Source organism: Eurosta solidaginis, chromosome 3, assembly GCF_040869045.1.
Source record: "Eurosta solidaginis isolate ZX-2024a chromosome 3, ASM4086904v1, whole genome shotgun sequence".
NCBI classification, from domain to species: Eukaryota; Metazoa; Arthropoda; class Insecta; order Diptera; family Tephritidae; genus Eurosta; species Eurosta solidaginis.
Genome location: NC_090321.1, coordinates 38,287,448 through 38,312,631, shown reverse-complemented (window position 1 = coordinate 38,312,631; position 25,184 = coordinate 38,287,448). Strand labels below are relative to the sequence as shown.

General features: G+C 34.3%; 1 protein-coding gene across 2 annotated transcripts in view; it reads right to left on the bottom strand.

Moving 5' to 3' along the window:
- Positions 1 to 25,184, bottom strand: part of Vmat (Vesicular monoamine transporter) — a 283,110-nt gene that overhangs the window by 240,730 nt on the left and 17,196 nt on the right. Inside the window, exon 1 of one of the 2 annotated variants that reach the window (XM_067771419.1) lies at positions 9,881 to 10,007. The exons of the other annotated variant lie outside the window; for it this stretch is intronic. The gene's annotated coding sequence lies outside the window, so the exon portion shown is untranslated. Of the gene's footprint in view, positions 1 to 9,880; positions 10,008 to 25,184 lie in introns of those variants that run through there. 2 annotated transcript variants of the gene reach the window in all.

The following is a 25,184-nucleotide window of genomic DNA, read 5'->3' as shown; positions in this document are numbered from 1 at the left end:
CATCAGCTTCCGTTTCGAATCGGCATACAACATATAGGTCCCGTCCACCAATTCGTAGGGAAAATCAAAAGGGAGCAAGACGCAAACTCGAAGAGAAGTTCGGCCTAAATCTTCTCGGAGATAAATCGCGCCAAGCATTAATTATTATTATTTTTTCTTTTTAATTTTTTATGGTTCATGCGTCAAGCGTAATACAAATTTTAAAACACTTAAACAAATAGCTTTTGATCTGCCAAAATAACAAATTCAAGATTGTTATGTTTATTGCTGCGAAATGAACATAGCGAGTGTATTTTATTCTTTTTCAAAGGAAATTATAAAATGTAAGGTGCGATAACCTTCGAAGAGATCTAAGGCCGAGCTTCTCTTCCAATTTGCGTCGTGCTCCTCTTGATTTTCCCTACAAATTGGCCGGACGGGACCTACATGGTTTATGCCGACTCATGGCAGAAATACACCCGGAGCGCTTGCCAAACACTGCCGAGGGGCGACCCCGCTTAGAAAAATTTTCTTCTAATTGAAAAACCTTATTTCTAAAATTTTGATGTTGCTTTGCCTGGGGTGCGAACCCAGGGCATACGGTGTGATAAGCGGAGCACGCTACCATCACACCACGGTGGCCACCCAAAGGAACTTATAATTTTACTTAATTGCTCGTTTCTATATTTGCACAGTTGAATATTGGTATTAAGTTCAAATAGGTTAAGTGACACGTGTACAACATGATCGTATTTTTAACCAAAACAACAACTTATGTATATATTGACTGGTACAAAACACCCACAGCTTCGGGAAGACTAATTAATTTTTCTTCAAAACATGAGTACCGCCAAATGGTTCATAAGACGGGTACTTACAATAAGCGACAGAATGTATCTCAAGAAGAATATTACTGTCATCAAAAAAACTATAGAGAAAATGAGTTTCCAAGTAGATTGGTCAGGAAACTGGTCCAAAATTTCTATACCAGAGCACGTAATGAACTAGGAAACAAAGAAGCAAATAAAAAAATATACAAAGCGATAACGTATATCCCAAAAATAGTAGAGAGGATCAAGAGGACGGATTTATATGACTTACTATCTGACCGCAGACTTTGTTCTTCCCTAACCTTCGTCTACCTGCATATCTCTGGAGAAGCTTTTAACTCTTACCTCACCCCACCGCACAGTGGCATTTTTGCTTGGTTTAGACGCAAAAAGTAAAAAATGTCAATTCAAATATTTTTCAAATTTTAATGCAGTTTGTTTTTAGAATGTCCACAGTATGTAACGGTAATTATCATTTCTTATAGTTATTGTTCTTCATTGAATAATTTGCTGTCAAACTGTGAGTTGTTGATGACGCGCTTAGTGGTACAATTTACAGAAGTGAAATAATGCGTGGTTTAAAATGAAATAAAATTTTGTGATGAAACAAAAGCTAAAATATTTTTTGGTTATTTAAAACTAGCTTATGCTCGTGGGTTTTACCCCACGCTTCTATAAAAATATACGAGCTACGCGTAACTGGCCATGGGTAAAACGTGAGTTGGTAAGATTGACTTCTGCTATAGATAATGACTGTTGTTGTATGATATATTCATATTTGTAACAGAATTCCACTCGCTTAGGTGAGGTTGATTTGGTAGTTAATCAAATATTTAAAATATTTATTTTTTTTTTAAATATTGTTTTATTTATTTGATGTTTAAAATTTTATTAATCAAAAATTTTCATTTTGATATCACCCAAAATTTTCGTTTTTAATTCGATAACAAAATATTCAAAATGTAAAGTATAAAATACAAAGTTAATAATTTAATAATAAATAATAAGCACTTATAGTTTAAATTAAAACTATTTATTTTTAATTTAGAAAATATTTAACTTTATTTTTTAAAACATGTTTTTTTGATAACTTCCAAAATTTCCTTTTTGAAATATTATACAAAATAAGATGATTTAAAAATAATTTATAACAAGTAAGGAAGGTTAAATTCGGGTGTAACCGAACATTACATACTCAGTTGAGAGCTATGGTGACAACATAAGGGAAAATAACCATGTAGGAAAATGAACGTGGGGTAACCCTGGAATGTGGTTGTATGACATGTGTATCAAATGAAAGGTATTAAAGAGTATTTTATGAGGGAGTGGGCCATAGTTCTATAGGTGCATGCCATTTAGGGATATCGCCATAAAGGTGGATCAGGGTTGACTCTAGAATTTGTTTGTACGATATGGGTATCAAATGAGCATTTTAAAAGGGAGTGGGCCTTAGTTCTATAGGTGGATGCCTTTTCGAGATATCGCCATAAAGGTGGACCAGGGGTGACTCTAGAATGCGTTTGTACGATATCGGTATCAAATTAAAGGTATTAATGAGGGTTTTAAAAGGGAGTGGTGGTAGTTGTATAGGTGGTCGCCTTTTCGAGATATCGCCATAAAGGTGGACCAGGGTGACCCAGAACATCATCTGTTGGATACCGCTAATTTATTTATATATATAATACCACGAACAGTATTCCTGCCAAGATTTCAAGGGTTTTTTATTTCGCCCTGCAGAACTTTTTCATTTCATTCTACTTAATATGGTAGGTGTCACACCCATTTTACAAAGTTTTTTTCTAAAGTTATATTTTGTGTCAATAAACCAATCCAAATACCATGTTTCAACCCTTTTTTCGTATTTGGTATAGAATTATGACATTTTTTCCGTTGTTGGTAATTTTCGATATCGAAAAAGTGGGCGTGGTCGTAGTGGGATTTCGGCCATTTTTTATACCAATACAAAGTGAGTTGAGATAAGTACGTGAACTGAGTTTAGTAAAGATATATCGATTTTTGCTCAAGTTATCGTGTTAATGGCCGAGCGGAAGGACAGACGGTCGACTGTGTATAAAAACTGGGCGTGGCTTCAACCGATTTCGCCCTTTTTCACAGAAATAAGTTATTGTCTCAGAATCTAAGCCCCTACCAAATTTCACAAGGATTGGTAAATTTTTGTTCGACTTATGGCATTAAAAGTATCCTAGACAAATTAAATGAAAAAGGGCGGAGCCACGCGCATTTTGAAATTTTCTTTTATTTTTGGATTTTGTTGCACCATATCATTACTGGAGTTGAATGTTGACATAATTTACTTATATATTGTAAAGATATTAAATTTTTTGTTAAAATTTTACCTTAAAAAACAATTTTTTTTAAAAGTGGGCGTGGTCGTTCTCCGATTTTGCTAATTTTTATTAAGCATACATATAGTAATAGGAGTAATGTTCCTGCCAAATTTCATCATGATATCTTCAACGACTGCCAAATTACAGCTTGCAATTCTTTTAAATTACCTTCTTTTAAAAGTGGGCGGTGCCACGCCCATTGTCCAAAATTTTACTAATTTTCTATTCTGCGTCATCAGTTCAACTCGCCTACCAAGTTTCATCGCTTTATCCATCTTTGGTAATGAATTATTGCACTTTTTCGGTTTTTCGAAATTTTCGATATCGAAAAAGTGGGCGTGGTTATAGTCCGATATTGTTCATTTTAAATAGCGATCTGAGATGAGTGCTCAGGAACCTACATACCAAATTTCATCAAGTACCTCAAAATTTACTCAAGTTATCGTGTTAACGGACAGACGGACGGACGGACATGGCTCAATCAAATTTTTTTTCGATCCTGATGATTTTGATAGATGGAAGTCTATATCTATCTCGATTTCTTTATGCCTGTACAACCAACCGTTATCCAATCAAAGTTAATATACTCTGTGAGCTCTGCTCAACTGAGTATAAAAACAAAGTATATATAACTAAAGTAGATAAGAGTTGACAATAGAGTTGCAGAATCCCTGAAGCTATAAAGGTTTGTATGGCGCTCATCAATCCCTTGATTCGCAGCTAATGATCATCCTTGGGCTTAATTGATAGGGATAGAAAATTTGAGCCATATAAAATTGAAAAGACAAAACTATCGGTATTAATGGAATCCTTGCTTTTAAACTTTTTAGTTTTCGGAATTTTCCGATAAAATGAAATGTTTCAATGACATCCGTAAAAGTTTTGTGATGAAAAGCCTTGTACCACTACATAAGCGTGGATAATCGAAATAACGAAGCATAAATATTATGATATTATGGGCCCTTTTTTAAGGATCAATCGATGAGGAGAAATTTCTGATGGCTCAAAAGTGCAAATAAACTCAATCGGATATGCACAGCTTGGGACTCTTCCACGACTGTGTTAGTAGAGTAATAAGTTGTCTTGGTTCTAGTAATATTAGCATCCTCATTTCCTTTTTTCTTTTCTCAAAGCCATTTATAGTTTGTAAAGATAGATTCAATATTTGGAAGAAGCATTAGCTATTAAATCTTCAGGTGATGTCATAACTTCTAAAAAACTTGCAGCAAAAGAAATCAAATCTGTTAGTAAAGAAATAGGAATTTTGCCATAATTAATTTCAAGAAGTTGTTTAGCAAAAGCTGCTGCTGAAGTGTTTCCGCCAAAATGGCCTCTCATATTTCTAAAGAGAGTAAATTTTTGTACGTAAAGCCGTCTATATACGAAAAATCACGCATTTACTCCAACTGCAGCTGTTCCAGCAAGTAACAGAAAAGCACCACCTTTAGGATGGTGATTACACCTTAAATTCTTAGGGGTTTGGTTTAAAACTTGTGCTAGCAAATATTTGTATTTTTTTATTGTGTTTGTCGGAGTTACATCGACGTTTTAATTTGGTTCCGTTTCGCTGCCACGATTATGTTCTGAAGGCATTATTCTCTGAAGGCATTATGATTAATATTTGTGTTATGAAGCGTAATGAGTCCTCGAACGATGTGTCGATATTGCTGCCAATATAAAAACTAAACTCTTAAAAATCTCATATTTCAACTAACTGCACATATCTGAATCATATATTTTCATCATATACTCTTTGCAATTTCAACAAGTGCTTTTCATCATAAAACTCACTGTGACATATCGCTCAGGGCCACATTCGATAGAGCAATATTACTCTACCTTGCTTCTAGCAAAATAATAACTCAGTAAAAAGAAGGAAAGATCCCATGTGCCTTTCACCGCATACAATGTTCCAAATTTAATTCAATGACGCAATACCAAATATGCAAAGTAGATTCTAGCACAGTAGTTGAATGTACCGACATATTCACATGCACGTATTCTTAAAGACAAATTTTTGATTATGAAAAAACAATTTTTTTGAATCTACAATTTTTACGACTTATGAAAAAAACGATTAAAAATAATTTGGTCTTAAAATTTTTTTAATGAAAAAAAAATATATATGTATGCATATGCATATGTATACATTATCTTTGAGAAAAAATGCTTTCTTTTTTCGCCTGTTTTTCGTTTTGCTTTGGGAAACAAAACTTTAATAATAATAATAATTTCCGTATTTAAATTATATTGAATTCATAAATTTTTTTTCTACATTGGGAAAAAGCCGATTGGAAAAAGTACATACATATTGTAACGAATATTAACAGTACTAAGGGATACTATCATCTCTACGCTGATGCTAAGCAGTGACTTGATGCGCATCACTAATTCAATCATTATGTCTACAAATATGTACGTACACACAGCGGAGAAGCAACGCACAAACACATGCAGCTATCTTATCTGAGATGCACCCAAAAGTATGCAATTATAATTGTGGAAGTTTCGCCCACAAATACACGCGCATATGAGAAGCTATACACGTGCATCTGTAGTTATAATTTTATAGCAGTAACTAAGTAAATTATGGAAGCACCTAGAAGATGCAACGAGGAAATCAAAGGGTATAAAAGGCAGCAACAGTAGAGGCGCTACAATCAGTTTGATTTAAGCATTCCATCTGTCGAGCAGTAGCAGTGTTATTATTGTGAAGAACTTTAATAAAGGCCATTTTGCATTATCGAATAGTAGTGTTTTTTATTCAACAGTTTAGTGATTCGAACGTTAGTAGAAGATTGCAAATCAGAGGATTTGCAGTAAATTCGTTACAATATTATGAAACATGAAGGAGTTATGAAAATTTTGATTGCGCTACATATGTTGTGTTTATATAAATTTTATACAGTTTTTCTATTAATTTTCAAAAAAAAAAAAATTTCTAAAAAATGTTTTTTAAAATTACGTTTTTTAAAAACATTTTTTTAATTTTTTTATTTTATTGGCCTTTATATTGATAAAGGATTCCAGGTTCGAATTTCAGAATTCGAGCTCAAGGCCTATAACAGTAGTTTTTATGATAATTATTGTTTTCTTTTTTCTGTAATTGATAAATTATTATTATTTTTTATACCTTTCATGAACATGAAATGGTATATTAACTTTGGTCCGATGTTTGTAACGTTGAGAAATATAGAAGATAGCCTCACCATTAAGTATACCGAATTGATCAGGGCGACGAACTGAGTTGATATAGCCATGTCCGTCTGTCCGTCCGTCTGTCTGTTTGAACGCAAACTAGTCCCTCAAATTTTGAGATATCTCAATGAAATTTGGTACAAGGATGTATTTATACCTTTCATGAAAATGAAATGGTATATTAAATTCGTCACGAAACCCAAAATTGTAAGTCCTTAAAGGAAAATAGGTAGACCCAACATTAAATATACCGAAATAATCAGGTTGAAGAGCTGAGTTGATTTAGCCATGTCCGTCTGTCCGTCTATCCGTCTGTCTGTTTGTATTCAAACTAGTCTCTCAATTTTTGAGATATCTTGATAAAATTTGGTGAGCGGGTGTATTTGGGTGTTCGATTAGACATTTGTCGGAACCGGCCGGATCGGACCACTATAGCATATATCCTCCATACAACCGATTTTTCAGAAAAAGAGAATTTTTGACATATCTTACTCAATTTAACAGATTGAAGCTTCAAACTTCACCATATAATTTCGTATATTGCACATATTGTTGCCTGAAAAAATTAATGAGATCGGTCGTATATATAGTATATATCCCCCACAACCGATTGTTCAGATAAGAAACTGTTCGTAATTACTGCCCTATTTTAAGAGCTAGAGGCTTCAAATTTCACCAAATGCTTACGTATATATTATATATTGTTGTCTGAAAAAATCATAGAGATCGGTGGTATATATAGTATATATCTCATACAACCGATTGTTCAGATAAGAAACTTTGCGCAGTTTCTGCCCCATTTTAGCAGCTAGAAGCTTCAAATTTCACCAAATGCTTACGTATATATTATATATTGTTGTCTGAAAAAATCATAGAGATCGGTTTTGTATATATTATATACCCCATATAAACTGTATTTTTTTGCCCCTTTTTTACGGCTAGAAGCTTCAAAATTCATCAAATTTCATCAAATAATTACGTTTACGTCATATATTGTTGAAATACGTGATTCGTAGTCATAGTTTTTACACGCAGAACACAAAAAACCTGAAACTTTGCATCCTCACCCAAAGTACCTAACTGTTTTTTATTTTATATTTATCTTAAAAATCGTTTAGGTATGTAGATCTGTTCATAATATATTTCTTATCTTATACATCCGATTATTCGGAGATTACGAACGGTATAAGATTATTGTTCAGCCCCATTCATGAAAGGTATGAAGACTTCGGCACAGCCGAAGACAGTCCCGTCCTTACTTGTGTTGTATTATATTAGACATTTGTCGGATCTGGTAAGATAGGACCACTATAACATATATCTCCCATACAACCGATCGTTCAGATAATACGATTTTGGTCATTCCTGCCGCAATTTAGAAAGTAAAAACGTGAAACTCGGTGGTATATATTTTAATATATCATAGAAGATTTTCCGAAAAAATCACTTTGATTGGAGCTATATATAGTATATATCCCATACAACCGATCGTTCAGATAGAAAGGTTTTTGGCCATTTCTCCCTGAATTTAGAAAGTAAAAACGTGAAACTCGGTGATATATATTTTAATATATCATAGAAGATTTTCCGAAAAAATCACTTTGATTGGAGCTATATATAGTATATATCCCATACAACCGATCGTTCAGATAGAAAGATTTTTTGCCATTTCTCCCTTAATTTCCAATACAAAAACGTTAAACTTAGTGATATTTTTTCTAATATATCAAAGAAGATTTCCTGAAAAATCACTTTGATCGGATCTATATGTATATAGTATATACCTATCCCATAAAACCGATCGTTCAGATAGAACGATTTTTGGCCATTTCTTCCTTAGTTTCCAATATAAAAACGTGAAACTTGGTGATATATATTCTAATATATCATAGACGATTTCCTGTAAAAATCATTTCGATTGGAGCTATATATAATAAATATCCCATACGACCGATAGCTCAGATAAGGGGGTTTTTTGCCATTTTTTATTTTATATTTATCTTAAAAATCGTTTAGGTATGTACATCTGTTCACTATATATTTCTTATCTTATACATCCGGTTATTTGGAGATTACGAACGGGATAAGATTATTGTTCAGCCCCATTCATGAAAGGTATGAAGTCTTCGGCATAGCCGAAGACAGCCCGTCCTTACTTGTTTTATTTTGGGACCGTACCTACGCGAGTATCTGAAAAATTTTCTATCTTCTTTTAAAAAAAAAATATATTTTTCATTATAGAAAAATCATAAAAAAACCGCATCAAGCAAATAAAATGAAATAAAAAAATAACAAAAACAAAAAACGGGACAACTGTAGTTAAGCTACATTGAAACAGACGCAGTCATAGTCAATGGTAGGCCTGCGGTGTGAGAAAATTGACGACTCAAGTTCGAATCTCACTCGGGGGAATATAATTTCTAATTTAAAAATACAAAGATATCTGAAGAGATCTTTGGCAGGATCGAAATTGCTATAATATCAGCCAGCTTGCTTGGTTCCTTTCAGTTTTTCCACCATAATAAAATTACAACAATTCAATAGGGGAAATTATGGTGAATACGTCTTGAACTAAATTTAAGAATGTGGAAAAAAAGTCTTATAAAACCTGTAATTTGTCAGACACTAGCAGTTCAGAGATAGAGTAATTCTTTTTTTTTTTGTGTTCTCATGAGTCAGAAAATTGTCTTAAAATATTTTTTTTTGTTAATTAAACACTTCCAAATTTAAGATATCTTTGTGTTAAAACTTTATTTTTATTGAAAAAAAAAAACAAAAAACTATATTTGAAAAAAAAAAACTGATTTTTTAAAACCATTTTATCTATTCTTTTAATTAACAATTTCGAAAAACTCCAATCGTGAAGCCTATATCTGAAATGTTTTTGTGCTACATAAGTACATGATTTGCTTAAAAATTTTCATCATAAAAGTTTTGTGAAAATGAATGCGCATAACTTGGTTTCAGTTTAAAAACAGTGAAGTCTAAATTTGTATGTGAAAAAAAATCAAAAATTTTGCGGTAAGGAAGATATGAATTGCAGTATTTTTCAAAAACGTTTTTTTTTTTTATTTTTCAGTTTTCGACTTTAAGTTAAAACTTTTTGGTTTTATTTTGAAACCTCTAGTATCTATACGCTTCTATGTTTTATTTTTCCACACATTTTTTTTTTTTTTTTTAACAATTTGAAGATTTTAGAATTATTTTTTAGTTAAATTTGAAATTTAAAATAATAAAAAACTAAATGCAGTGGCGAATTGGGAGGTTCTAATCTAGTAAAAATTAAAAAAAAATGTTCAAGCTCATGGATGCCTAAAAAATGTAAGTTAAAATTTTCAACCTTGAAAAATGAGTTAAATGCGCTTCAATTACTTTTTCGAAAATTGTAAAATATTTTTCTTGATCAAACAAAATACGAAATACTATCTGAAATATCTAGGCATGTATGTGTGTATATATTTAAAGAACTATGTGTTTGCAATACTAATGCAGACTTTTATTTTTTTTTTATTAAAAAATACTTACAAGGAAATTGCAAAAAAATTTACATATTTTATATAACATGTTATATTTTGTTGTTTTTAACTGCTGCACATCATTCATAACGATTTTATTACTGCTTCACACACATTTTTTTAGCTAATTTCACTTTTCACTATGAAAATTGTTTTTGTATGCACAGTATTTAATTCCATGCACTATTCAAAGTATTTCTTTTATTTGTTTTTATTAAATTTTTTAGTTTTTTATTAAATTGTTCAAAAATAAAACAAGAAATGTTTTTTTTCTAAATTATAAAATTTATTTTTATTACTTTATGCCAGTATATGCAAACGGCAGCTGGCAGCTGGAAACACACTTCCATCAGCAACGAGATCTCGTCTCGCACTGACTGAATAAATCGCAAATATCCTGACAGGATGCTGTGGCTGATGCTGCTTTTTACTTCAACAAGTAGTTGTGCCGCAGCGGCAAAAGCAACAATAGCAACAAAGCGCTATATTGAGTGACTCAACAACAGAAAGTTAACACAGTGAATCAAAGCGCTGCCTAAGGGAAGGCCTTTTTTGCTACTGTTCGTTTTGTTCCTTTTTTATGTTTTTTTTCAACTCATACAGCCTGTTGCTGGCAGCGCAGCAACAGTTGAGTGGAGTTTTTTTTTTTTTGCTTTTTTGCGGTGAGTGAAGATATGTATTTACGTATCTTTAGATGGAATTTTCGTGTCCTTTACATTGAATGTATGCAGTTAAATCTACCGTACATATATGTATATGTATACATATACGTATTAATAAAAAATTGTATCTTGGTATATAAGCCATCGGCCTTCGTATAGGAAACACACTCAAAACACTTGTTGGTTCAAATGCGCTGCAATGCACAGCTTATTTCACGCCTAATTGACTGGTCGAGTTTTTCTTTCAATGATGTAAGAGGAGATGGTAACCCATGTCGTATGAGAAATTTTTAGGTATGAATGTATAAAACGTGTAGGATTTTATTTTACTGGATTTCTGACTTCAAACTATTTTGTGTTTTACTAATTTACTGCTGGCAGCTATAGCAAGTTATGACCTTTGTTGCGATAGAATAAAATTGGGATGATTGCCCTCAGTTTTGCAGAACTGCCTCCTACACCCAAAACACAGTTCCTCAAACCTAAAAAATTCAAATAATTTTTAGAAAGAGAAATTTAAAAAACAAAAACAGATATTCCCTGATAATAAGTACAGTGCTGTTCAAAATTTTTTTATATTGGAGTGCAAATCACAATACATGTACAAAATTGTATATACACTGAAATATTTTGTGTATTTAAAAAACAAAAACTACATTTTTAAATGTTCAAAAAGCAAAAAAGTTCAGCAACTGCTCGAGTCTTAACTCAGAAATGGTTGAGCCGCGAAACAGTTCTTCAGCGTGGACCTGTGCAGAATTTCATGATGTTCATCTTCGAACTGAGTGCAAAACTCGAGCAGACATAGGAAGCGAGATATTTGCGAAGTACTCAATTTTGCAACCTCGGGGTTCCAACATCTCAAGTCATGCACATGCCACTTATCTTGACTTTTATTACCATTTAAATAATATCAAAATAAAATCATATGCAAGTTTGCAAGTCGTATCTCAAATTCTGCGGTCAACCCCTTAAAAGGCTGCAGTAATTTTAATTTTGCTGAGATGAATCAATTTTGAATACAAATTTTTTCAGTGCCAGAATAATTTTGAATAATTTAAGTTGTCAATTTGTTAGTGTAAATTTGTTTTTTGCCTTTGCTTTGCACTTACGAATGAAAGTCAAAAACTTCCATATGAATTTTATTTACATATATGCAAGGCGAATTCAGTACCAGGTGTTGTTGGCATTGTTCAAAAGCAAAATTTACGCAACAAAAAGGTAGCCAAGAACGCTAAACATTTTTTGGATGATGTGCAATAAATGTTCCCATTTCTTCTAAGATACGAAATATGGAAAAAATTTTAAGGCATTGTAAAAGCTGTAATAACAAGTAAAAGTGTCTAAGTTCAGATGTAACCGAACATTATATACTCAGCGTGAGCTTCAATTGTACATTTCATTTCAGATAAATTACTTTTCTACATAACACGTGGCACCGCCCGTTTAAAAAAAAAATGTCTCCCCATTTCTTCTTACAATAAAACTTAATAAGTGAAATATAATTGATCAAAAACTATTTTTGGCTAAGTTATAATTATGATTCTAGTCTACGACCCTTTTAAACTTGCTTTTTATCTAAGTTGCCGTGGTCTTTAACCGATCTCGTTCATTTTTACTAGAAATATTTTCTGCTATAAAGAAAATATGTGTACACAATTTTATTACGATCCGTTAATCTTTCTTCGAGTTATGGCTCCCGAAACATAGAAAATTTCTTAGTCATACAAGGGGCGGTGCCACGCCTATTTTTTTAAATTAGAAGTTTTTCCTATTTATTGTTATAAGTCTACTTGGAAAATGAAATACCATTGATATAAAGCTCTTTTTTTCAAAGATATAGCTTATTTTATTCTTCCACGACCCTTTTAAAAATCTTTTATATAAAATTGGGCGTGGTTCTTAACCGATTTCGTTATTTTTTCTTCAAAGCATTCCTTATAGTAAAGGCAACCTCTCTGCCGAATTTTGTTACGATAAGTGTAACCATTTTTTATTTATGATTAATAATATTTGCAAAATTGATTTTATCACAAGTGGGCGGTGCCACGCCCATTAAAAAATATGTTTTAAATTTTTATCAAGAGTCTCAATATCAGTCCACATGCCAAATTTCAACATTCTAGGTGTATTATTTACTAAATAATCAGGTTTTTTGTGTTTTCCAAAATGTTATATATATAAAAAGTGGGCGTGGTTATCATCCGATTTCGCTCATTTTCAATACCAATCTATTCTGGGTCCAGATAAGCTCGTTATTGTCTTAACGGGCAGATGGACGGACGGACGGGCATGGCTCAATCAAATTTTTTTTCGATATTGATGACTTTAATATATGGAAGTCTATATCTATCTCGATTCCTTTATACCTGTACAACCAACCGTTATACAATAAAAGTTAATATACTCTGTATGCAAAGCACTCTGAGTATAAAAAAAGAAACATTAAATAATCGCAAACAACTCCGTGCTTCAGAATGTATTGAGGCAATTTTTCTCTCATTTCGCTTTTCGTCCTTTTTTCTTTGTTTGCGGCATACATTTTTTTACAACTTACGAGTACACCTGTAGCGCTCGTAAAATTGAAATAACTATACAGTAAAAAGTTAATAAATGTAAGGATTTGCCATTTATAGATCCGATATGGTCCATTTCGGGAACGATAAAATCACATTGCACCTTCTAGGCCATACCGTCCGCCACCCGATGGTTCCATGAGGACTTGGTTTTTAAAAATCGTTGCTATAAAATCAGCCGCCATACATTTGACACCAGTCACCCCTTGCTACTAAATGAGCCTACCTCAACGCTTGGTTTACATACATAAATAGTAGATCTTGGGATCGTATACCGTCAATCCCGAGTTTTCGTATTACAACTTTGAAGATCCAGCCATTCAGTTCCGTGCACTAAAACTTTTTCCTTTTCTGTCAGGAAAGGGAAATAAACCCTCCCACAAAATGAAATACACACCGCAGGAGTTATTTTCCTGCATGTTACTTCATATTTTGGAAAGGCATTAATATAGTATTTTGTAACAATTTTTGTTGTTATATCGGCCTACTGATTTGTAAGATCGCGAGTTCGAATCGAGCTGAAGGCCTAACAATAATTTTTATATCATTATTATTGTTATGATGAAATTTTTCTTAATTGAAACCATTTTTTTCAATTACAATAGAAAAAAGAAAAAAATTTAGAAAACTGCCAAAGCTCGTTGTATAGATCCATTTCAGGAACTGCTAAATTCCTTCATCGTCAGCATTTAGGCGCCGCTGCTATAACTATTCAGCTATCACAGCGGTTGCTTTAAAAAAACTTGAATATTCAACTAAATATAGATCAGCAATAAGTAAATCACAGACTGCCACGGTGGCCAATATCACAATAATTAGCTGCTACTTCACTCCCAATGACACCATACCAATGTTCAGGCTCAGAACTTACTGAAGGACCTTATTGGTAACCTGATCTATCGTTGTGGAGAGTTAAACGCCAAAATCAGTCGAATGATAAATTCCGCAGACTAATTTCCGAGGGAAGTAAGTTCTTGAACGGGTCACCCAGGACCGATTGTCAGATTTTATTTAGCCGATAGGACCAATGTAGTGGATAAGAAGTTGAAATGACAATGCAGTGTCTGATGGTGTGGCGGTAGAGTGCCCACCACGCAGCCCGAAGGTCCTGGGTTCAAGCCCTGGGCAAAGCAACATCGTAAACTCAAAAAAGATGTTTCAATAAAAAAAGTCGACCCTGCTATTTGCAAACACTCCGAAATCATTTAAAAAAAAAATTAATGTAAGACGCGATAACCTCCGAAGAGATCTAAGGCCGAGCTTCTCTTCCAATTTGCGCCGTGTTCCTCTTGATTTTCCCTCCAAATTGGCTGGACGGGTCCTAGATGTTTTATGCCGACACCGAACGGCATCTGCAAGGCAGATGAGTTTTCACTGAGAGCTTTTCATGGCAGCAATACACTCGGAGCGCTTGCCAAATATTGCCGAGGGGCGACCTCGCTTAGAAAAATTTTCTTCTAATTGAAAAACCTTATTTCTAAAATTTTGATGTTGCTTTGCCCGGGGTGCGAATCCAGAGCATACGGTGTGGCAGGCGGAGCACGCTACCATCACACCACGGCGCCGCCGAAATCATTTCTGCCATGAAAAATGCTAAGGAGCGCAACACAAATTGGAAGAGAAGCTAGGCATTAATCTCTTCGGAGGTAAGCCGCGTCAAATACCCTGCAGTCAAACCAACTAGATATATACTAGATGAATACTAGTTGGCCAAAAATCCCAACTAGTATGAGTTTTGTAATTTTTTCATATTAGCATCTGGTATTATACTGGTGTAAACGTATAAATTTATCTAGTGCGTAAACGAACTGTCAAATTTTGTATGAAAAATCAATTACACAATTTGTATAAATTTACGCGCACACTTCATTGTGTAAACGCGGTAAACTCAAAGGAATGCAACCTCGCAGACATTACAGTATGCATTTTCATCACAAGTCTCCAACATCAGCAAGTCATTTACAAGAATATCTTAGAAAAGACGTTTTAGTTTTGATTTTTCACTTGATCTTGGCATTTTTTAATTTGTATAACAATCAAAAAATTTTTGTTTGGCAATAATACAGCTGATAAGCAATCAAGTTTATCAAGAGTATTTCTAGGTGCGTTCATATAACAGCGTGTGTAAATGGATATAATTTTACACCTTATAAGTTTATATGCTTTCATGAGTCCCCCTAGTGTATTCAACATCAACATACCAGTTGGCATACTACTCAGTCTGTGCATCATTGTAATACCAGTTGACATACTATTCGATATTTGCATCAACATCCTAGTAGTTAATACACTAATCCTAGTTGGGTTGAAAAATTACTTGAAAATTGATAAATTGGCTCAAGTTCATTTTATTCATTATATTTCATATATATAAAAAGTATGTATATTAGACTGGGTCGATTTATCAACCGATATCGCGCCATTAATTTTTCGATAGGATTTGGGCTCAGGAAAAAATAGTTCCACTACTGGAACTTTTTTTTCTTGAGCCCAAATCCTATCGAAAAATCGATGGCGCGATATTGGTTAACTTTCGTCCATAAAAATCGACCCAAGTAAATATACATACATATATCACTTTAAAATTTATCACTTCAATACATTATACTTTGGAATAAATTTTGATAAAAATACGTACATATATATAAAACCTAAAAAGTAACGGAATAACACATGCCGATTTTGTGATCGATGAGCGGAGCCGGCGGACCATATCCTGTGACGCAATCTCAATACACAGGGCTAAGTTTATGGGCTTACCATGGCCAAAAAATTCCCACATTAAATCCCTCAAGCCAAGAGAACGGCTAGGGTTCATCAAGGAAGTCGGCTTGGATGATGTGCTGTGAAGGAGGTGAGGGTACAATAAACCAATGGTCGCAGTACAATCTTCAATAAATTATCTACCTATCTAAAGGAGAAGGACAGTCCAGTCGTGGTTGACTACGTCAAAACAGGCCAAGCTGCACTAGCACCGTCCTATGATTAGTGTTAATGGAGTTCAGAACGGTGGTAGTGGTATGCACTTTACGGAAGTCATGCTGATGGCTGGATAACCGAAGAATTTCATTTAATTGAGGGAATCGTAACGGCTTCAAATGTTTTCGTTACTGACCAAAGGCATAATATCGTTAGGTACTGACTGGGTTTCCGGCCTTTGGTAGTGGTTTTATCCTTGCCATTCTCCGTTATTCTGGAATGGCAAAGGCTTTTAACGCCAAGTAGAAAAAATATTCTAGGCTGCTGATACCCTCATGGCCAAGGTGTTTTGGCATCGGCATAGGTTATTCGTCTGGGACTATTGATATGGAAGTCTTGGCGTTTTCGATATCTTCTTTAACCTCTGTTGAGGTAACTGTGTGGGTCAACTCGTCATGCTTGTGTTTATGTGCCCGTTGATTTGGACGATATCTAGCATTGTCAATTGAAATATGGATTGCAAACTGGCTACAGAAAGCACTCGCGCATTTCCTCGAGTCCGACAGACGAAATTCTAGTCGAATAAATTATTCAAATACTAACTACTATGAACAACACCACAAAATCATAGTCAATGAACCATTCTAAAACTGACTGGTATGAATAACCCCACAAAATTCTAGTCAATGAACTAGAATGTTTGCTGACTACTTTGGCTTTTGACTGCAGGGTATTTATTAATTATAAGCTTTTATTTACTTTCAATTGGCTGTTGTATGTAATAAAATCTTGCAAGTTAAATTTGATACACTTCCCGGTGTCCGATTAAGCTGAAATTTCGCACACATGTATAACTCCGATGAGAATGCAATATTGCTTTGCGAGAATTCGATAAATTAATCGATAACAGAGTTATCGGTAAAGATTTGTATTCACAAGGGAATAACAGCCTAAGTCGTCAAGAACGCAGGTAACTTCGCTTTTTTTGTGTATGCAACAAACGTAGAAGTTAGGCGGTTATTCCTCAACGTTGCAGACTTTTTGTTGCATACTTTTCTGCGCACTTGATTTTGTTTTACAGTTTTTTGGCGAGCACGGTTGCCATTTTGGGTCCATTTGGACCAAAAATGGTCCCTTCCAACCCCATTTGGTCCACTGGTCTATTTTCTTCAATTTTCGCCATTTTTTGGCAGATGCCACGATTTTGAAGCGTGGAGTTTACTGAATTGAAAACTAAGTAAAAGAATGAAACTAATTTATTTTATATTAAGTGTACTTGCCACTTACTTAATTCAAGCCTACCGAGAGATATTGAGAGTTTGTGAAGGCACGTCGATATTTAAATCTTTTTCACCCAGCACAAGAAATATTTTAACTGGAAGGCAGAAATACTTCTTGAAAACGATAACTTTATAAACGTACAACGAATGCGATTAAAAAATTTTATTTTTATATTCAGCTTTTGAAGCAAATGCAAAAGATATTTTATCTTGGAAGAAATATTTTGTCTAAAATTATCCCCGTAGGTGCTAGCATTAACCCCTGATGCCAGGTATCAAAACTCACACTTACTGAATCTAGGCTCTGATATGAAGTTTAAACGTTAAGAGAAAAAGTAAGCATCTATAGAAATAGAACTAACAAAATTGCTTAGTTTCATTTATGCTCTACTGAGTTTTCCACATAGTTCGACCAGACCGCAAATTTTTTAACCCTTCCTTACTAAAATTTAACTGCGCTATACATTTTATTTCATTGCAACCAACAACATAATGCTGGAACTAAAAGCTTTGTGAGCAAATCTATATTCACAACGTTAGGTTGGTGAACGACATATACCTATTCTAGAAATGTAAAAATATAATACCATCAACTAAATTTTATTTTTGTTTGTTTCTTGTATTTAAGCAAAGTATTTCTTATGTCCCGTAAAATTTTATATAGGAAACCATGGAAACATCCGAAAGTTTTGTATTTTACAACGAATACGACCTCCTTATATACCAATAAAATAAAACAAAAATTTGGTCCTTTTTTTTGAGATTTGGTCCTTTTTTCCGTGAATTTTGGTCCCAAATGAAAACATGGCGTGGCACCGTGTTGGCGATGGAACAGAGCAGAGATCTGCAATGAGTAGTTGTAAACTGGACGCGACATAGGCAAAGTCACAATAAAATATGATTTTAAGTTAGTTAACACTCGAATAGAAGAACTTGACTGTTCAAAGTTATGTTGACTTCGAAGAATTAAAAGAAATGGATAGGATGAGAAACGTTACAAATAACTATGTAAAGATTACAAAACTAATTTAAACAATATTTTACCCTACTAAAAATTTAAAAAAATTCCTATTTAAATTAAATTTAACGAAAAATCTTTTCTAAGAACAAGCTTCTATTACTTGTTAATAAAACGAACTAAAAAGTAAAAAATAAAATTAAAGAAAAAGAATTTTTTTTTAAATAAGCTTTTATTATTCGTTAATAAAATTAACTAAAAAGTAAAAAATAAATTGACTGTAAAGAAATACACCACTTTAGAAATTCGTTGTAACCTTTAGCGATAATTAGGCTTTTTCGTCTGCGATAAAAAAATCCATATTGTGCATAATTATATATTTTTAACATTAAAACTTTACACCTTAATTATAAAATGTTACGGTTTATATCACAGTCCTAATTGTTCTAGTAAAAAGCGTGACTCTAAAAACTGCCGTTAAGCATCAAATGAAGAACGTGAAACAATTTCTTGGTGCGTGTGGACACTCGTTTAAAAAAAGTTTACGCAGAAATCGTTAAAACGAGTATGGATGGCTGGTTAAAGCCTGTTACTGGATTTCCGCTTTCACTGTTAGAGCTAGGTTGGATAAATATACACATATCATCAAAATAATATTTTCCTACAAGCTGCCAAATTTCAAAAAAAAGTTTAATCCTTATTAACTTAGGCTTTTAGAAGACTACAATTTCAACGCTCCAATTCTTTTACGAGACCACTTTCAAAGTTGTAGAATGGTCAATTTAAACGTAGAAAGATATCCTACGTGCACTAATATCCTCTACTAATAATTTCACTGCGGCTCTAGAGAAGCCCACGAGAGATTGTCAAAATGTTGTCGGGACCCTCAAAGGATCGGCTAGTGTTCTTTAATGAAGTGTTGTCGGTGTCTTCTTAGCTATAAACCAGCCAATAAATTTGTTATCGATAGCAAACTCCGATAACAAAAAGATACATTTTCGATAACAGTTCGATTAAAAACCGATAACTCCGCAGACTAATGTGCATATGCATATCGCAATTTATTGCTTAAGCAACAATAACACAAAATGCAAGTCGCACGGCGTACATTAAAGAAAGCAGCGTTGCAGAAATTATTCCGCTAACAGCATATTTAAGATCACCAAATTATAATGTTAGATGACATATTTTTGTTCTATTGTTCGTATCCCTATATATTTGTTTGTGCATATTTTTGTTTACCCTTCAATTGTATACATTTTTGATGTTTATTTTATTTTTGTTTTCGAACATATTATGACGAATATTACCATCTCTATCTGGGTTCATGCCCCGGGCAAAGCAACATCAAAACTTTAGAAATAAGGTTTTTCAATTAGAAGACAATTTTTCTAAGCGGGGTCGCCCCTCGGCAGTGTTTGGCAAGCGCTCCGGGTATATTTCTGCCATGAAAAGCTCTCAGTGAAAATTCATCTGCCTTGCAGATGCCGTTCGGAGTCGGCATAAAACATGTAGGTCCCGTCCGGCCAATTTATAGGAAAAATCAAGAGGAGCACGTCGCAAATTGGAAGAGAAGCTCGGCTTTAGATCTCTTCGGAGGTTATCGCGCCTTACATTTTTTTTTTATTTAAGCTGTTAGCATCACTAACAACATCACAACGTAAACAAAGCAACGTCACACATTAAGCCAAGCAACATTTACATACAAGACAACGAAGAGATATTTGGTCATCGGCCAAAGTGGTTGCTCCCACATACACACGCATATGGTCCCATAGCCAGGGTGGTCTACAAATATACATGTACTTATATGACTGGTAACCAAGTAAAAGATTCTAGGAGGAGAAACGTCTAGAGATTAGTAGAAATGTGCGAATGAAGCAACGGAGAGTATAAAAGCTGTGCAAGCTGAATAATCAGTAATCAGTTTGATTTTTTTTTCTCGGACGTTGTGGAAGCGCACTGCCCTCAAGTGGCCCGATGAAACCAGGCCTAATCCTGTTAGTGTTTTTGGTTTTTTTTTTTTTTTTTTTGTTTTTTTAATTCATACATAGTTTTTTTTTTATTTGTATTCTAATTCATTATTATTATTACATTTTTTATAATTTATAATTTTTATTGTTACCGAGTCTTTGAGAGGCAGTGGCTTCTTAAGCGCCGGATCCAAAACCGCTCAGCTACAGAGAAACTCATCAGCTGAAGAAATATAGATTCACAAAATACAATAGATTGAAAGTATAAATATAATTTTTTAATTATTAAGAGAAGATAGAACCGTCTTTTTTATGGCAAAGAGCGAGTCCAAAAAATTAATTTTTCTTGAGTGAGAGTTATAATCTTCACACAAACATACAAAAGGTTCGTGTAGTTGGAAATTACTTCTGCATTGTTTAAGAATTATAAGTTTTTTAATGCCTTGAAACTCGGCATGGAACATTTAAGTTTACTTCGTTCAAAAGAAATGAGCTTGAAATCGATCCATATAAAAGTCTAGCCATAAATAGTACACCTAGCATTTCTCTACGACCTGCAAGGGTAGGAAGATTTATTAGTTTTAACCGACTAGTGTAAGGAGGAAGATTATACGGAGAGTCCCATTTAAGATTTCTCAAGGCGAAAAGTAAAAACTGTTTTTGAATTGATTCTAGTCTATCCACATGAACTTGATAACGTGGACTCCAAATTATCGATCCATATTCTAATATCGGCCTCACCAATGATGTAAAAAGGGTTTTTCTAACGTAAAGATCACTAAACTCTTTTGCCCATCTTTTCACAAATGCTAAAACTCCTCTCGCTTTATTGATTGTGGCATTAATATGAGAGTTGAAACTAACTTTGCAATTCATTGTAACTCCCAAGTCGACAAAAACATCAACGCTTTCCAGAGTTTGGCCATTAATTGTGTAGGAAGCTGGCTGTATGTTCCCACGTGAAAAACACATGGATTTACATTTTTCTATGTTGAGTGGCATAAAATTTGCATTACACCAAGTAACTAAACAATTTAAATCCGCCTGGAGTACAGAACTTTCTTCAACTGACACATATGACTTAAAAAGTTTTACGTCGTTGGCATACATTAAAATTTTAGAATATTTTAAAGTTGCTAAAACAGATTAGGACCGATATGGCTGCCCTGAGGCACACCGCAGGGAACATCGATGACATTCGAACAAATGTTTTTAAAAATGACTCTTTGAGTTCTACCGCAAAGATAGGAGGAGATCTAGCGAGTTAGGCCAGGTTGAAAACCAAGCAATTCGAGTTTATAAACAAGTAATGAGTGGCGTACCTTGTCGAATGCTTTGCTGAAATCAGTGTATATAACGTCGGTATGATGATTGTTTCTAAACCCATTAAAGACGTGAGTTGTAAATTCAAGCAAATTGGTTGTGGTTGATTTGGCTCTACAAAAGCCATGCTGAGAACTATCTATCAATGTAGAAATCGAAAATGTAAGGTGATTAGTAACGATTGCTTCGAGAAGCTTATGGATAGCGGAGAGCTTTGCTATTCCACGATAATTTTCAATAGACGACTTGCTTCCTTTTTTATGGAGTGGGATAAGAAATGATTCCTTCCAAGCCGTTGAAAATATGCCTTTTTTTGAAGAGAGGTTAAACAGATCAGTAAGGGGCTGGTAAATGTATTCCGCACATTTTTTAAGAAAACATGTTGGGATCAATTCGGGACCGTATTTGAAGGATTCTTTTAGGGTCTTTAGATGTAGTAGAACATCCTCAGGCAACAAAAGTGGGGCATATATTGAGTTACTAGAATGGAGCTCATATGGATAATTTGTAGGTGATGAATCAACCACAGCAGAGTAATTGGAGTGAAAGAATTGAGCGAAGAAATTTGCAATCTCTTGACTGTCGCTAGAAATGCTATTTTTAAACTTCATGGCAGAAGGAAACCCGTTAGTTCTGCGTTTAGAATTTACGAAATCATAAAAAGACTTCGGGTTGCAAATAATGTTTCAACTATCGTAGGAGTGCGAGTTCGACTCCCACTCCCGGGAGAAAAGGCTTTGAAGAGATTTACAAGGTATAATCGAAACAGCTGTCGCCTTGTCCGTCCTGATGTCACGTTGTTTAAATTTTTCCCAAATTATTAAATAAATTATAAAATTAAAAAATTGCTTCAAATAAATGTTTTCATACATTTGAAAAAGCAATATGGGCAATCCCCAATTATTAAAATCAATGTTTCTTTTAATTTTACACATGTAAGCTTTATAACACTTTTTATTAAGTTCAAAATACTTATGACGGAAAATATCGTACTCTGCATAATCAGAATGTAAACCGGTTCTCTTATATAATTTGAATAAACGTGATTTCTTATTTTTTAAAGCTTTTAGCTCTTTAGTAAACCAGGCTTGCACTGATTCAATGTACGAGCATGTGCGTTTGCGCACATGTTTTTCAAATAAAGTATAAATGGTTTTATTAAAATTTAAAACGTTTTGCTCTACATCCTCTTTACATCGAGGCCACGTTATCTCAGAAAGCTTGAGGACGGCTTCAGATTGAAGCCGAAATATCGAAAAATTAAAAACCAATGCAATTTTAAACATTGTGATTTATTTTACCTACGGCCTTTAACCTTATAAAATTAACACAACGTATAAGATATTAGAGAATAATTGCAAAGTTTACAAACGGCGATGGTTACTAGGACATGTCTCTGAATTTTACTTCTTCATCAGCTAGCTTCTCGGGAGCTGAGTATTGCACTCGAATATTTAATATCAATAACAAAACAATTGTATAAAGCAATATGAGCAAGTTTCGCTAATTAAATAGAAGTGATAATATTGATACAATAGTTAACAGCGGCAGTTGTGCTAACAAAAGCAAAACTGAAAAAATCCATTGTTACTAAGCTTTTAAGCGCGCCTAAAACATTCCACACAATTTGGATTAAATATCATATAGAATTAGTATGTACCTAAATGTTGACTAAAAATGAATAGCAACAAAAAGGCAACACTTAGAGACCAATTGCAAAGCCAGCAGCGGGGCATTCATACCCTTCAGTCAAAAGCCAAAAGAGTCAGCAAACATTCTAGTTCATTGACTATAATTTTTTGTGGTTATTCATACTAGTTAGTGTATGAGTAGTTATTTGAGTAGCTATTTGTTGTTGTTGTTGTTATAGCGATACGGTTGCTCCCCGAAGGCTTTGGGTAGTGTTATCGATGTGATGGTCCTTTGCCGGATACAGATCCGGTACGCTCCGGTAACACAGCACCATTAAGGTGCTAGCCAGACCATCTCGGGAACGATTTATATGGCCAAATTAAGCCTTCAGGCTATCCTTCCCTCCCCACCCCCAAGTTCCAAGAGAAGCTTGGGGTCGGCAGAGCCTCGTCTGTTAGTGAAACTGGATTCGCCGCGGATAGGTGAGGTTGACAATTGGGTTTTGAGAAGCTATATATTGCGCTAGAAACCTGAAGAGTTGCGCTACACAGCCCCTTGAATCTGGTATTTTAGTCGCCTCTTACGACAGGCATACCTACCGCGGGTATATTTTGACCCCTAACCCGCGTTCATCATACTAGTCAGTTTTAGAATGGTTCATTGACTATGATTTTGTGGTGTTGTTCATAGTAGTTAGTATTTGAATAATTTATTCGACTATAATTTCGTTTGTCGGACTCGAGGAAATGCGCGAGTGCTTTCTGTAGCCAGTTTGCAATCCATACTTCAATTGACAATGCTAGATTTCGTCCAAATCAACGGGCACATAAACACAAGCATGACGAGTTCACCCACACAGTTACCTCAATAGAGGTTAAAGAAGATATCGAAAATGCCAAGCCTTCCATATCAATAGTCCGAGACGGATAACCTATGCCGATGCCAAAACATATTGGCCATGAGGGCATCAGCAGCCTAGCACATTTTTTCTACTTGGCGTTAAAAGCCTTTGCCATTCGAGAATAACGGAGATTGGCAAGGATAAAACCACTACCAAAGACCGGAAAGCCAGCCAATACCTAACGATATTATGCCTTTGGTCAGTAACGAAAACTTTTGAAGCCGTTACGATTCCCTCAATTAAATGAAATTCTTCGGTTATCCAGCCATCAGCATGACTTCCGTAAAGTGCATACCACTACCACCGTTCTGAACTCCATTAACACTAATCATAGGACGGTGCTAGTGCAGCTTGGCCTGTTTTGACGTAGTCAACCACGACTGGACTGTCCTTCTCCTTTAGATAGGTAGATAATTTATTGAAGATTGCACTGCGACCATTGGTCTATTGTACCCTCACCTCCTTCAAAGCACATCATCCAAGCCGACTTCCTTGATGAACCCTAGCCGTTCTCTTGGCTTGAGAGATTTAATGTGGGAATGTTCTGGCCATGGTGAGCCCATAAACTTAGCCCTGTGTCTTGAGATTTTAAAGTGATATATGTATGTATATTAACTTGGGCCGATTTGTATGGACGAAAGCTAACCAATATTGCGCCATCGATTTTTCGATAAGATTTGGGCTTAAGAAAAAAAAGTTCCACTACGTATACCCAAAAAAATAATTTTCGAGCCTGCGAAAAAAATAATGGCGAAAGGGTAAATTTTCCGACCAAAACCCAAAAAATATTTTTTTTTTTTTCAAAAAACTGTTGTAAAAACGTTGGCGGTATCATATGCCATAATTCGATTGGATATAACACCTTCTTTCTACGTTGCTGTGTTCCAGGCTGAAAAAAATTCAGAAGTCAGAATTCGGAAAGCAATCAGACAGGAAAAAACATAAAATTTTGAGCAACTGGAGGCGAGTCATATCGGAAACGCAAAATAAAATATAAAGACCTGGTTTTTTTAATATTGTAATTTTATTTGAAAAAGATAAACGAGAAAAGATTTATTAAATACATGCTTTCTATTGCGCATAATTAAAC